We start from the raw sequence: 16,620 nt of genomic DNA, 5'->3' as shown, positions 1-16,620 counted from the left end.
GATAAAATAGGCCTTTTATTTTTTCTTAAAACAGTGGTTCTTACACTACAACATCTAGAATGAGCCAGATCGGGGGTTGTTAAAGCAAAGCCTGGAGCCCTCTTTCAGTTTCTGACCTAGCAAGTCAGGAGGCACACAAGAATTTTCATGTTTCACAAGTTCTAAGATGATACTGGGGAAGGGAGGTAGAGGGTCCCAACTAGGGGACTCCTGTTAGGAGCAGGACAGAGGGGGCCATGACCAAAATGCAGGACCAGACACTCTGCACCCGTTATATGTCTCCAGGTCCCACAAGGTTGTGGCCTCCAAGGTGGCTTTCTGGTTGGGCAGGACCTAGAAGGTAGATTGGGGTAACAAGGATGGTGATAATGCCTAGGCTGTTTTTTTTTTTTTTTTTTTAGTGTTTATTTATCTTTTGTTTTTGTTTTTGTTTTGTTTTTCGAGATAGGATTTCTCCATGTAGTTTTGGTGCCTGTCCTGGATCTCACTTTGTAGAACACGCTAGCCTCTAACTCACAGAGATCTGCCTGGCTCTGCCTCCCAAGTACTGGGATTAAAGGCGTGTGCCACCACTGCCCAGGTTAAGTGTTTATTTATTCAGATTTTTTTTTTTTTTAACACAGAGTCTCATAGAGCTTAGGCTGGCCTTGAACTCCTGATCCTCCTGTCTCCACCTCCTGAGTGCCAACCTTACAGGCATGAGACACCACACTTCACTATTCCCTGAATTTTAATTAGTGAAAATCCCCTTGAATTGCTTTTCAGGAGTTACAAATGCTTAAAAATGAACTCTTTTAAAGGCATGCTGCCCTGGTCCACCTGTGCTAGCGAGACATGCCGGAAGCCAGCTTGCACCTGTTCCTAAGTCTGCTGGTGAGAGTAGCATGAGGCTTCTGTGATTTTGATAAAGGCCCTGGTTAATTCTTAGTGCAACAGAAGTTCATCTTTCCCTGTGCTGCCTGACCAGCGTGAAGCATCGATGAATGCCTTCACACACCAATAATATTGACTTGTATTCACTTATATGTCCAAATGGATGATGAGAGTGGGAAAGTAAGCTGACAAGAGACAGCCATGGAAAACTCTACCTGGAGACCCAAACTCTTCCTTCATCTGTGTTGTTTGCATAGACCTTCCAGTGGGAGACCGTTCATAAAGCAGCTGATGGCCTTGACCCAGCCATTCCTGGTCATGTGACACAATGGCCTTGGGGGACATGAACTGGCCATGGGGGCTCTTGGCGGTGGCTGTGTATCACTCTACCCACTGTGCTAAGTTCAGTTAGGATTTGCTTTTGTCCTGGCAGAAGCTGTTGCCTTCTAACCTCAGGTCATAAGACAGTTTGGGTGTGAAAGGTTGTTCATTACATTTGTGTGTTGTGTGGAATGACCAATTACATTTATTCTGCCCTTGGAGTAAATTCATAGACGCTCGTCCTCTCCGAATATGGCTTCTGGGGATGGAGGATGGCTTGGCGATTAAGAGCAGAGGATTAGGTTTCAGTTCCTAGAACCCACTTTGGGAATCTCATAACTGACTGCACCTCCAGCCTCTGAGGGCACCCAGATGGCCATGCGATCCTTATACACAGACATATAAAATCAAAGTAAATATTTTTAAAAAGATGACCCTATTGTGAAGTGTGCCTTCTGAAAGTCCCAATATGTAACAGCACCTACCAGGCACCATGTAATTTAATCCTCTGTCAGCCTGTAGGAGCAAAATAGTGGAGCCCCAGCTTCAGAAAGCTGTGCACCACTGACCTGCCTAAGCTTGTATGGCCACTAAGAGGCACATATAAGGTGCCTGCCAAACAGACCCTTCACACCGTGGAAGAAGAACTGTCAATAACTTTGGCCACTATGTGAGGATTCTGTACATGCGCAGCTCGGGGTCTTGTCTGGAGTCTTATGTCATCAGCAGGCGACTACATACTGGACCCAACGCTCATCAGTGGATGACTACATACTGGACCCCACACTCTCTCTGCGCCTCTCTTCCTGTGTTTCCTCTCTCTGTTCCCTCCGCCAGGCCTGGCTTCTCCATCCTATCCCCTCTTCTTTCTAAGAAAGCCCATTCTAACTCTGGTAACCATGGCCCGTGACTCTTGCACCGACCAACCAGCGCCAATCATCCTTTCACACTGTCTACTGGTTAGACTTCTCAATAACAGTTTCAATCAAAGTCATACCTTTCCTTATCTAATAATATCTTATTACTTGTCTATTGCTGTGAAAAGACACCATGACCAAGGCAGCTTATAAAGCAAAGCATTTAATTAGAGACCTTGCTTACAGTTTCAGAGAGTGAGTCCATGACCATCATGGTGGAGAGCATGGCAGCAGGCAGACATGGTGCTGGAGCAGGAGCTGAGAGCTTACATCTGATCCACAAGTTAGAGGCAGAGAGAAGAGAACTAACTGGGAATGACATGGGCTTTTGAAACCTCCAGGCCCACCCAGTGACACACCTCTTCCAACAAACCACTGCTGTGGGATGGTCTGTATGTGCTCTGACTGGTCAATAAATAAAACACTGATTGGCCAGTGGCCAGGCAGGAAGTATAGGCGAGACTAACAGAGAAGAGAATTGAGAGAACAGGAAGGAGGAGGGAGACACTGCCAGCCACCGCCATGACAAGCAGCATGTGAAGATGCCGGTAAGCCATGAGCCACGTGGCAAGGTATAGATTTATAGAAATGGGTTAATTTAAGATGTAAGAACTAGATAGCTAGAAGCCTGAGCCATTAGGCCAAACAGTTTAAATAATATAAGTGTCTGTGTGTTTATTATAAGTGGGCTGTCGGACTGCCAGGGCTTGGTGGGACCTGGAGAGAAAACTCCAGCTACAAATGGCGCCCAACGGGTTGGCAAGAGTTTCCACCTAAAACCTGAGAAAAAAGATTCTAAAATGGAGCTAAAAACAGTTCCTAGTTGTCTTTCTTAAGTTAGCGGCAGCCTGCGTGTTTGAGCTACTATGGCGGGTTCCTGGCGTGTGCACTCGACCTGCAGTATGGCGGGAATGAGGCCTCTGCAAGTGGCACATTGAGCTCCCTGGTGGATTTAGCCTTTGCTAGTACAAAACAAAAAGAAGTTTCCGGGCTACACACTGCTTTGATAGAAGCATAGACCCACTATTTCTGTGAGTTGATGGCTCCCAGAGCTGGCGGAAAACGTACCACCGCCATGTTGGGAAGCTGAAGTGGGAGGAGCCAGCAGCCACAGCACTATTTCAGTCTTGGAATGCTGCAGTTTAAAGCAATAGGCTCAAGGTAATATAAAAAATAAGCCACGTAAAAATGGGTACCACACAGAGAATCTGGATTGTGTTGTCTTTGGTATTCATAACTGAAGAAAAACATTTGATTGCAAAAGCTGTTGAGTTATGCCAAAATGTATATTTTAAAGGTACCTTGACTTTAAAATTTGGATATAAGGATATGTTGCTTTGGAAAGGAGGCTCTGCTTTTGTTTCCACAGAAAGCCAGAGGCTATGGATTTGTTCCAGATTAAGATACATCAGGTTTGACCAGCCAAGACCCCCTGAAAGGTCTCCGATGACACCAAGGCCCAGATGATCCAACATCCAGAACCATGTCAAGACAACTGGCTCAGACAATACACCCTCACGGACTACTCCATAATCCTAAAATATTCTTTGTGTCCTCATAAGATACAGCGCCCCCCTCCAGTAGGAAGTAGTAAGAGAAGCTATGCCCAAATTCCCAAATATACCAATCTGGCTTTGGAGATGTGTAAAAGTTAAAACCTTCCTCTTTTTTGTAAAAAAAAAAAAAAGGCGGGGGGGCGAAGTGCTGTGGGATGGTCTGTATGTCAAATTGCTCTGATTGGTCAATAAATAAAACACTGATTGGCCAGTGGCCAGGCAGGAAGTATAGGCAGAACTAACAGAGAGGAGAATTGAGAGAACAGGAAGGAGGAGGGAGACACTGCCAGCCGCCACCATGACAAGCAGCATGTGAAGATACCGTAAGCCACGAGCCACGTGGCAAGGTATAGATTTATAGAAATGGATTAATTTAAGATGTAAGAACTAGATAGCTAGAAACCTGAGCCATTAGGCCAAACAGTTTAAGCAGTATAAGTCTCTGTGTTTACTTGGTTGGGTCTGAGCAGCTGTGGGACTGGCGGGTGACAGAGATTTGTCCTGACTGTGGGCCAGGCAGGAAAACTCTAGCTACAAACCACACCTCCTAATCCTTTCGAAACAGTTCCACCAGCTGGGGACCAAGCATTCAAACATATGAGCCTATGGGGGCCATTTTCAGTTAAGCACTGCCATAGCCTTATCTTTTGCACAGGTTCTAGTTCTCTATAACAAGGGAACAAGCTCTGACTCGCTGAGCCCTAGGCAGCCTCAGATGCCCAGATACCTGTGGGCCATGATACCATTGAGTCAGCCTACTTCATCACAGTGGTCTTCATCAGTGACTGGCTTCAGATCCATTCATGTCATATCATTGAGTCACAAAAGTGCAAGTGATAGAATAGAAAGTGATTCTGGCAATTTCAAGTTCCACACTGACGGGATGTGATCACATTGTTCATATCCCTCTTGGCTGTGACTTACACATCTCTAGACTGTCCCTGCAGCACTGGATCAGTCCAGTGGAAAAGTTCATCAGGGATGGGGCTGCAGCAGAGACCTGCTGTCTGCTTTTACTACTCAACCTACATCTGTTCAGCACAGACAGTTCAGTTTGGCACTCTCTTGCATATCCCATCTCTCAGCTTTGGAGGAGCAAAGCCAGGCTCATCATGGATGCCTCAGGAGGTATTTACACCATGTCAAATCATAGCACAAGCTGCTGGGAGAGGTACTGAAGTCGTCTCCTGGAATCCTGGCAAGGCAACACAAACACCATCTGAATGTCTGTTCTCTCAGCAGATCCCACGATGCCAGGAAGTGACACACAGCAGAACTCATTTAAAGCATGTTCCTGGGACTAGTCAGTTCTCTCTCGCTCACTCTCTCTCTCTCTCTCTCTCTCTCTCTCTCTCTCTCTCTCTCTCTCTCTTCTCTCTCTGTCTCTATCTCGTGTGTGTGTGTGTGTGTGTGTGTGTGTGTGTGTGTGTGTGTGTGTGAGAGAGAGAGAGAGAGAGAGATAATGGGAATGCTGAGGTCAACTTTGGGTGTCTTCCTCCATCAGCTTCCACTGTATTTTTTGGAGACAGTCTCTCACTGGCCTGGGTTTACCAAGTAGGCTAGGATAGCTGGCCATGGAGCATCATGAGCCTGCCTGTCTGCACCTCCCCAGCTCTAGGATTAACAGGCACTTGTCACCATGCCTGCCTTATCCCTATGTATGTTTCAGGATGCAGTTGCTCCTTCTGCCTGGATCATTACCTGGTGATGACTATAATGTGTTTGTCACAAGCCAGCTCTTGTCAACCGAGTAAAGCCTGTCAGCTCAGGCCAGCTTTAGAGACTTGGATCTCCCTAAGAGATGCTGACCAGTTCACAAGGTTTCAGTCTGTAATTTGGACCCCCCTCCCCCGACAATCATGAATCAGGCTGCACGGCGCACTGAAGAGAGAAAAGCAGATGCTCTGTTTCCATCATCCTCTAACAGAGAAGTTCCACTTCATACACAAATCAGATGCTCTGTGTTTCCATCATCCTCTCTAACAGAGAAGTTCCACTTCATACACACATCAGATGCTCTTCGTTCACCCCTCCCCAAATCCCAGATTTTTACTTCATTTCTCAGTGAGGCTTAATTTCAACCATCACGACAGCATCGTTGAACTGCTTACCTGTGTTGTCTCAGCCATGTGCTGAGACTTCAGCCTCTAAAAGGACCTTATGAAATATATTCTTTACTCAGAATAGAAAATTAGATGTAGAGAATTCTTGGATTATTTGGGCATCAAAGGATTCTGTATCAGAGCTGCTAGTTACACCGGAGGCAGGGACAGGAATGTTAATGCCTTTTTAACACTGCCTTCTAAAAAGATTATGGAATATGTTTGTGGTGCCCAGCTCTCGGAAGCAACACCACAGTTTCTTGCAGTTATTTTGAAGCAGAATAGCCATTTTTTTTTCCATCTGAGACCCAGATAAAGGGTAAGTCCCTACCAAGCAAGGCTTTAACCTTTCACGAATGTGCAAACACAGGTAACTGGCCGACATGTTTGTATGCAGTGGGTGTGCAGATGCATTGACCTAGATACATCTCTAAAATTAATTTAACTGTGCTGCACTGGGCCCTGCTCACGCTCTAACAAGTGTTCCTTTCTTTAATGACGAGCAGGAGCCCTGAGGGCCTCTTGTTTGATAGTGGTGACGGCCCCGCACGAGGCAGCCTCCTCCAAGAGCTGGTGTGCTGACTCAGAGAAGAGAAGGGCAGTGAGGCTGGGAGGGGAGTTGCCAGGCAAATTAGTAGCGGTTCAGATTAAAAGTTAGAGAGTTAATCAACACTGCAGGCATCCTTTCACCACACCCCAAGGGGAAGCGACTTCTTCAAGTATTATTTCTTAAGTGAAAAATCAGCATCGTCCCTAAAATGTAGACTAGGAAATGAGTCAAGATCTCACACTCAGTCATTTGACATGCTTTGGATTCTCTATAATTGCACAGGGGTGGTCCTCGCCTTTTCTGTTTTCCTTCCTCACTTCCCCCTGTCACCCTGGAGAAGATCCCTCCTGCTCCTGAGACCACAGGAGGGGATGTAATCTTTGCCTTCCCCAAAACGCTCCGAAATGGCAGGCGTCTGGGCATTTCTAAGATATTGCATAATTAAGTCTGATATGAGTGAGGGAATTCAAACAAACAATTCCAGAAGAAAAATGCGCGTGTCTGTTTGCCTGGGATTGTCTTTAGAACAGTTAAAGTTGCACAGAAGAATAATTAGTCATGTGGCTGACGGCAGCAGCGTGGGGGGCAAGGAGCCCCCCTCTGCTCTTGGAAGCTCCTCGGGACCTGCGGTGTAACTGAAGTGAACGGGTGCAAAGGAGCCGCACGTGTCTCCAAGAGGAGGGTGCAGACCTGAGGACATGGCCCAGCCCTCCAGTGAGAGAAGCAGAATGCAAATCACCGTGGTAGGACTTAACCAATCCTTCTTAAAGAGACTTCCGTCTGTGACTAACAGGGATGATTGAGAATGCTTGCACACCATCACAAAGTTGGGCTGAGAAGTGCAGGCCCATTATTGTTATGGCACAGATCTGAGTGCTGTCATACCACCTAAGGTTTCCAGGTCCTCAGGTCCCATAGTGGGGCACCTAGTAAGTAACAGGGACAACAGCAGTTAAGAAAGACATTTAGAAAGAAATGGGTGAGAATGGGTGTAGACTGGTACGCTGGGGAAAGGCACATGCTGCATGTTCAAGACTGCTGGGCCCTGACCCTTTATAGGTAAAGGGTCTCAGGGCCCCTTATGTCATTTACCAAGCATCTACCTTGTCTGACTCTTGTGACTCACAGCTTTCTGTGGAGTGTTCCTTTTGTTTTATGTGACCCCGGACGGGAAAGGGTCCCGCTTTTTTTCCCTGTGTGTGTTCATCTTGCTGCCTTCCCTGCACCCCTCTGCTCCTGACACACAGGTACACAACAGTGACGCAGCACACGGTGGCTTCAGATAGGAATGTCCTCACTGTGAAGGGCTGATGGGGTCTCGGTTCCTTCTGGTGGTACACCTAAACTACAATTGTCCGTGGCTTATCTCTGTTCTGCCTGTTTGTCACTTAGGGTGTATTTAGCTGTCAGTGTTGGGCAGCCTGAGAAACAGGGGAATGACCACAAAGAACTTAGAGTTCACCTTACAGCACCAAAAAACCATGGACTGTTGAAATGTCTCACCAAGGCCAACTGTTTGAGTTCAATTCCCAGGACCTACACAATGGAAAGAAAGGACCAGCTCCTGCAACAACTCCTGTGAGTTACCTGTCACCTATACACACACACACACACACACACACACACACACACACACATCTACTCACACTCACTCACTCACACATATACTCACACACACTCACTCACAGACACACACTCACACTCACTCACATACTCACACACATATACTCACACACACTCACACACACTCACAGACACACACATTCACACATTCACACACACTTACACACATATTTACACACACACACACACACACACACACACACGGACCATGGCATACACCCCTCCCCCCCCACCCCCCTCCCACCCCCCTCCCTGAACACAAACAAATGTAAGTTTTTCAAATTCTGCCATCAGGAGTCCCCGGGTTGTCGTGAAGCCTCACGGTGCCCTCCCTCCCTCCCCATTCTCATCCTCAGTGAATCAGCTTTGCTCCACATGTTTGTTCTTGCTCACAAGATGACCACCGTGGCTCCAGGTTTCACCTCCTCACGAGACTTTATGCAAATAAAGAAGGGAAGAGGCCATATGGCTTTTTCTTTAGATGATGCCATACAACAGAGAATACTTTCCACTCCCAGAAGCTGTGGGTACCCGAGGAAACCCCGAGTGACTGTGTATTGTTGACATAAGACCCAGTGTCTCAGACCCAGGGGAACAGCAGAGCTTCCCTGTGTGGCTCAGGCTCCGAAGGGTGACAAAGTCTCCCTGTGGTCGGGATGAATGTTGGCAGCGTGTGCAAACAAAACTAGCAATATCAACTTCTTTTCCCTGGATGCTTACAGCCTGAGACTGCTGCCTACAGAGACCCCCACCGCGTGTAGCCAACCCCTCCCCAGTGCTGTACAAATAAACACACCGAAACTGTCCACCAGAGTGGCATGGCCCACATGACCCCAGCTTTTCTGTGTCTATGTCTCTCTGCCCTTTCTTCATTCCTTTACCATCCCTGGTCAGGTGAGGTCCTCACCTCAAGGGACCTGGATCCTTCTCTGATATCTGCAGAAGGAAGCAGACCTGCCAAACAACATGCTTTCTGCCCCCGGGTCTCACTACACTTGTGGCCCCCAGAGGTGTCAAAAGAAGGATACATAGCCATTGTGAAGACCACTCACTGGATAGGTAGTCATTTGTTACAGTGGCCACTAGAATCTAATACACTTAAATAGCAGCCCCTATTCAAAATTCAAACCCAGCAATGTTAGCACTTACTGATTTCAATGTAATTCACAGATGGGATTTTCTCAAGGCCTTCAAATAGTTAAAATAAAATTCTCACTGTGTTATGACAAAAATCAGTCTCCAGGAAGCTTGGAGTGAGGAGCCTCTTCATACTTGCAAGCTCCGAGCAGCGACAGCATCTTGTCCCATGGCACAAAGGGTGAGTGACCACAGGAGGGGTGCCACCCTCACCCCCACCCGCAGCTCGCCTTCAGTCAGGTGCTCTTAGGCTAAACAGATAAAAAGGGGTGTGGTTATAAAGCCAACTCTACCTATGCCTTCCAGATTCCACTGTTGTGAGCTGGGCAAATTGTCTTTTTCTCTTCAAAGCCGTTTGATAGGACCAGAAAGACTGATGAAACTCAAAGGCGGCACTCTGGGGAGATTGACCAAGCCGCTAGGAGAAATGAAAGGTCATCATTAGCAACCCTGGAGGGACAATGGATGGCTCCAGAGAAGACTAAGAGAGACGGGGGAGGTCTCATGCAAAGTAGTGGCCGAAGCCCCAGTGGGCAGAGGCCACAGCTCCAGCCAGCCTAAGGCAGCAGCCAGAGTTCTGTAGCCAGGAGGCCTGACCCCAGCGAACAGAGGAGCCACCCTGGCATTGGCGTGTTTATGCTGATGGAGGCTTTTCAAGAAGCTCTTTGGACACTGTTCATCTCAGGCCATTTGGATGGAGATGGATGAGGGTCTGAACTGAGGGAGACTAATGTGAAGAATAATTGTTTTCACTGCTGGGAAGGAGGGGGAAGAAGCTGTCACAATCTTGCAAGCACAGCTTCTTCTCAGAAATGCACTTGCAGACCTCAAGTCTGCCTCTGAGCCATGTTCCTCTACACACCAGTCACTGCAGGCAGCCCGGCCTCACGCTCACCCACTGAGGGTTAACAGAGGCTCCTGAGCAGACTTGCCCACTCCCACTTCTGAGTGCACGGTCAGGACCCTGGATCCTGGGTGCTGTAAGAGAATTACCTTTCAGTTCCCAGCTCCCTGGAAAGCACGAGGGCCTGAGAGTCTCACCCACATTGAGGGGGCTGAGAGGCCACAGGTGCTGCACACGCCCGACTTTGTCTTCTAAAGCAGCACTTTGGGGTGCTCAACTGCCTTTAAAATCCATCCTTAGGTAGAGAGATGACTCAGTTGTTAAAGCAGAGGACCAGAGTTTGGGTTCCCCAGAACCCATATAAATGCTGACTGGCTGTGATGATCTGCCTGTGGCCCCAGCCTTGGGAAATGGAGACAGGAGAGCCCCCAGAGCAAGCTGGCTAGTAAAACTAGCCATATTGGTGAACTCTGGCTTTGATCAAGAGACCCTGCCTCACTGAATCATGCCAAAGAGATATCAAGGATGATTCCTGACATCAACTCTGGGCCTCCGCATTCATGCACATGTGTGTGGATACAAACACACACACAAGCAATCATCTCCTCACAAATTTACAGCACACACACACACACACACACACACACACACTAGCAATCATCTCACAAATTCGCACCACACACACGTGCACATGTACACAAATACATGAAAATGAAAACAAAAACATTTCATCCTTAAGAGACACCCTGATTCTATGTCCCCAAAGATGAGTTAAAATAAAAAAGAACCAGGATACAGTAATATTTAATACGAGACTGTGGGTTCATTCAGACCCAAGTACTGGGACGAGACTTGTAGACTTAGCTGAGGTTTGAGCTGACAGTCTCCTGCTGTGTGACCACATGACCAGCAGAGACAACCTAATTTGAAGGAGGGGTTTATTTTGGCTCTCAGCGTCAGGGACTCAAGTCTTTACGATGGGGGAAGGCATGGTTAGAGAAGTAAAAGGTGCATGGTCACTTCTTGACATCCTGACAAGACACAGAGATCCAGTCTGGAATCAGAGGTGGACATGGCCTCTGGTTACTGCTTCTGCCAGCCAAGGACCAAGTGTTAAACCCATCAACCCACAGGGACCATCCACATAAACACCCGTCCTCAGCCATAGAAAGAGGGGCAGCAGACAGCTGGGTGGGGGACAGAAGAGTTCAGAAAGGAGAATTTAGGCCCCACCCACTCACCTGACTCCTTGGACCAGGACAGAAGAGGATGTGAACATGTGTAGGGGTGTGATGTCATGTGTACTCACACACATGTTGGGGGATTCAGGTCTCGTTCCTAGAAGCAGCCTATAGATTGTACACCAATGATTAGGTCCGAGGAAGACAACATGGTGGTCATTGCCAGAAATCCACCATAGAGAGTGACGTGGAGTCTTTCCCCCGAGGCTGTGGAGGCACAACCACCATGCTCCCCTCACCTTGCTGAACAAGAATATAGATGTGCTCTGAGAAGAAAGAAAGGGGTGGACCCACACCCTACAAGAAGCTTCATGTGTCTGAGTTTCCTCCACTTGCCATACATTGGGCTTCAGGCAGAATGAATGGTGGAGAAAAAAAATAGATTTCCTTAGAGTAGAATTTTTTTTCACACCTGGCCATATGACATGTAAATTTCATAGCCAATATGCCAAGTTTATTTAGCCTGCTGAGTGCTAAAAATAAAGCATACCCTTTGGGGTTCAGCTCACTGTGTAGAGGACTTCTGATTGGATGCCTCATTCCAGCTTAGTTTCTTCCCCATCCTTCACAGCAGAGCTGAACCATGTGGGTGACGGCAGCTCAGGAATAGTTCTGTTCACAATCACATTGCATGTGATTCACAATGTAAATGGGTTTCCATGCAAAAGGTAGCAATGATCCTGTTTTCACTACAGTGTTATTCTAGAAATGTGGTGTGCTGTGTCTTACCCAATTCATTCTCCACAAGCCACTTGTGATGAAGACCCAAGCATTCTCCGCACACAGAGGAGGAGACAGATCTGGCAGTCTACCCAGTCCTTCATGGAGTTACCCTGTCAAATAGTCAGAGTCCTGAAGGCATGATCATAGGAGACTTGAGTCAGAAGGTAGAAATACTGCCTGTGAACATAATTAACTCTTTGGTCATGTGCATGTGGTGTATGTGTGCATGCATGTATGCATGTTTACATGTGTGCAGGCATATATGTGGGGGGGCACATGTGTGTATACATGTGGATGCCTGAGGTTGATATCAAATGTCTTTCTTGATCACTGCCAACTTTATTTATTGGGGCAGAATCTTTCCTGAAACCTGGCACTTGCCAATTCCAGCTGTTCTGGCTACCCAGCTTGCCTGGGAATTCCTTGGCTCTGTCTCCCTCATGCTGTGATGAGAGGTGGCTATTAGACCTGCCTGGCTTTGACGTGGGTTCTGGTGATCTCAATCCTGGCGGTAAAGCTGGTGTGGCAAATGTTTTCTTCACTAAGCCATCTCTTCAGCCCCCATATTCCACTTTCTACTCTTGTTTTCTTTCTGCCTGCTTCCTTCTCTTAAAGCACAACCATTAAATTGCTAGGGCAAGGTGGGCAGCATAAGGGTGCTGGGATCTTAACAGCCAGTGCTGGGCTACTGTTGTCTCTGGAATTGCCCACCATTCATAGTCACCAGCTCCATTCATAGTCACCAGCTCGCAGCTGAGGACGTTCCCTCAAGGATCCAGTTCAGCCTAGCTCACAAATGACTTTCCCTGCTAGCTCCACAATGCCTAAGATTTGAAATGATTCCCTGGATAACAGGGGTCTGCAACTGCATCCTTTGTTTTACTTTACTTTATTATATTATATTATATTATATTATACTTATTTTTTACATGTTTGGGAAATGAGGAATAGCAGGACCTCATTCGCTCTGACTGAACCCAGGGGAAGAAGACTCATCAGTCTTCCAAAAACTGAGGTATCATCTGGGCCAACAAACTGACTCCCAGGCTGATGGAATCGAGGCTGCAAATGGAGTCATCCCTTGGGCAAGAACAGTGGCAGCTCCCACAGAGGGACTGGTACTGTTATACCGGTGCTACCATCAGCCAACTTTGTGCAAAAAGGGAAATGGAAAGTCCAAAGGAATGAGGTCATCCTTAAAGACCAATGCCAGGAAGTGGAGGAAGATGAACAGACACAGTCAGCAAACCAAGTCATGGAAAATGCTTCACCCCCAGACTCTAGTGTGAGAAGAGAGGCAAGAGACGTACGTACGTAACTAATGACACAGTACATCATAGGTGATAAGGCCGGGGAGACAGAGGCAGAGGAGGGTGGCCAAGCTGGTGGTCCAGCAAGAATTCGCTGAGATGGACAAAAATCGGAGTCTAAAGAACAGAGGGCACCCTGAATCTTCACTTTGAGACAGATGGCATGGCTGATATCACTGTGAACAGAGCAGCTGTGGCAGGGTACACAGGACCTGAAGAGAAAACAGGAGAGTAGGGCAGGGAATAGGGGGGTCACCAGGGGTGGGAGTCGGCTCAGGAAGTCAATGGGGGGAAATGCAATCACAATAGTGTGCGTGTGTTTGTATGCATGTATGTATAAAAGTACCAGAAATTAAATAAAAGCATTTTGAAATATAGTGTCCTGGGAGCATATGCAGATTGTTCAAAGGACTTGAGGTAGGGTATTTTTGGCTTCCTGGAGGCTGCCATGTCTGAGGCCTAGCAAAAATAGCGGGGGACAAGAAGGTCCCCATCAGCAGAGCTGCATAGGCCTTGGTGACTCCCGGCACTGTGTCTGGCTGTACGTAAGAGGAGGGGCATAGGTTTTGAGCATAGCCTTGACATTTGGATACAGACGTCAGGAGTTGGCCTTATGCTGCACTCTCAGTCAGTCTCAGTCCTGAAGGACAGTCAACCCTAAGGTCTTCCATCCAACCCACACAGCAGCAGTTTTCCTGTGATCCCTGCGCTCGAGCCTGAGGTAGACAAATCACAGTTTGAGGCAGCTACATGGTGAGTTGTAGGGCAGCCTGGACTACACAGTGAGTCCATGTCTCAGAAACCCAAACTCAAACTCTACGTTAAAAATACTACGTGAGGTTCAGACACCCAAAGCATGAGTTGTGATAGGCACCATGTAGAATATCAGTGGAGAGTTCCTCTAACAGTCCTGAAACCTTCTGACTGAACCCAATTTATTCCACATCATGGACACAGAGCAGTCCAGATTTGACTACATATTTTGAAAGATGTTCTCATGATCTCCATTTCTGTCTATTTTTAGTCTTCCTTGTGCAATTATCCGAAAGGTTACACACTTTATTGAAGGACGGTATAAGAGACGGAAGAGCACAGTGAAATTTCCACTCAGCGGGACATCTACAAAAGCAGACAAGCTTCTCCAGCTCTGTCCAGATCAAGAACCCTGGAGCACCAGCATCCCCAGGGTGCGCCCCACCAGGCTCCTGCCTGTTGCCGCTCTGCTCCCCAAACATGACATTAACAGCTCTCTTGACTTCCACCTCTAAATTAATTTGGCCAACTTGAGAACGGTGTGTAATCAGTATAGACAGAGCTCAGTTGGTGAAATGTTCCACCTGCAAGCTGAGGAGCTGAGTTCGATCCCCAAAACCCAGGTGAGGATGGTGGCACACACTTGTAAACCCCAGTACTGGTGAGGTGGAAGCAGGTTGATTCCTGGGGCTCACTGGCCGGCCAGCCTGGTCTAATCAGTCAGTTCCAGGGCTAAGAGAGATCTTATCTTAATAAACTAAGTGGATTACTAGATGTATTTTTTCATGTCTGGTTCTTTTGCTCAACTGTGTCTTGTAGATTCCCCCATCTGTGAGGTGTAGATGGAAGTTTTCTGTGTCTGATGCTGTGTCACCCAGAAGAGGGACTGAGAGGCATTCCTCTATCGTACAGCTAATGGTTTCCTTGGTGCTTGTGGCAGTTTGAATGTAATTGGCCCCCATAATCTCACAGGGAGTGGCATTATTAGGAGGTGTGTCCTTGTTAGAAGTGTGTCACTGTGGGGGTGGACTTGAGGTTTCCTATGCTCAGGATACCACCCAGTGTCTCAGTCGACTTCCTGTTGCCTGAAAGATGTAGGGCTTTGAGTTATTTCTCCAGCTCTATGTCTGCCTGCACGTTGCCATGTTTTCCATCATGAGATAATGGATGGAACCACTGAACTGTAAGCTGCCCCCTCAATTAAATGTTTTCTTTATAAGAGTTGCTGTGGTCATGGTGTCTCTTCACAGCAATAGAAACCCTAACTAAGACAGTGCTCTTCCTATCCATGCTGTCATGGGTCTCCCTACACAGGTCTTCTGGAAACATGAGTACCACTTTAAAGACAGCATTGTAAGGTACACCAGTCGGCTTTAGCTCTGCCCTATGTGTGTTTTAAGAGAAGTGCTCTGGCTTATTGAGCTTAATACAGGACTCACAGGGGGCCAGAGGCAAGAGAGGATGCACGGATGTGAGAGGCTTACTGGACAACTGTGGGGAGAAGGCTCGTTGGACCGGGAGTTGAGCAACCTGGATGCTCAAACGTGTCTGAATGAGCTTACCAGAAGAGCCTTCTGAGAGAGCTGTGGTCATGCTGGCATTTGGCTTGGGACTTCAGGAGCAGCAGCTTTAGTGATGGAGGAACGGAGGGCACTGTCAGGAGGGCTCAGAAGAACACTGGTGACATTGCTTTCCTGGGGTTTGGTGCAAGTCAGGACCATTCTCGACACCACAGTCCCTAAACCTACTACCTTCTGTGGACAATAAAAAACGTCCCTCCTCAGCATCCAGAAGGGCAGTGCTAGAAAGTAAAGCAGGCTGAGAGAGGACTTACTACATAGATTTCTTCCTAAAGAGATGGCTGGGTGCTCTGCAGGGACCACCTATCAACATCACAAAGATTTGTTTGTAAGAGATTTTTCTTACATCTGAAAGGAGCCGACAGCTTCGTCTATGTGTAGCTCTCTGTGTGCTACGGTTTTGATAAATGCAATCAATAATACTGCGTTTTCTGAAATGCCCAAGTATATGTATCAAGTTGTCCCATTTTCTCCAAGCACTCTCCCTCACATCGTGTGAGCCAATTATGAAAGGCGTTCTTTGGTCACTGGTCACATCTGCAGATCCTTCCCCATCTCCTGGACAAGAAGTCAGGTCTCCAGGCAGCAAGCGTAATGGTGGGGATCCTTGTCAGCTCCTGTACCCACCTCTTACAGGCACCTGTATCATGTCTCTCCGTCTCTGAATTTCAAGAGGTTGCCCCGCTTTGCAAGATACCATTTGGTCGTCTTCTTCCTCCTCTTCTTCTTTTCGTGTGTATGTGGCACATGTTTCATGCATGTTCAAATGTGTGAGGATGCAGATGGAGGGGTGTGTGTGTGTGTGTGTGTGTGTGTGTGTGTGCCAGAAAGTGATCTCCAGCCTTCTCATTTTGGGAAGGCAAGGTTTTAGTCAAACCCAGATTTTGCCAATGTGGCTTATTTCACTATCAGGCTTGCTCAGGGGATGCTTTGTCTCTGCTTCTAAGACAGAAGTTACAGAAGCGCCATGCTCTCCTGGCAACCTCGTTTGTACAGCAAGTGCTTGAACTGAGTCATCACCTCAGCTCTCAAGCTGCCATTCTAACGTGGACTCGAGTTCTGAGCTGACTGAGAGTTTAGCCAGTGCTTG

The sequence above is a fragment of the Peromyscus eremicus genome, chromosome 1, assembly GCF_949786415.1.
Source record: "Peromyscus eremicus chromosome 1, PerEre_H2_v1, whole genome shotgun sequence".
Taxonomy (NCBI): domain Eukaryota; kingdom Metazoa; phylum Chordata; class Mammalia; order Rodentia; family Cricetidae; genus Peromyscus; species Peromyscus eremicus.
Note: the sequence above shows the minus strand (reverse complement) of the source record.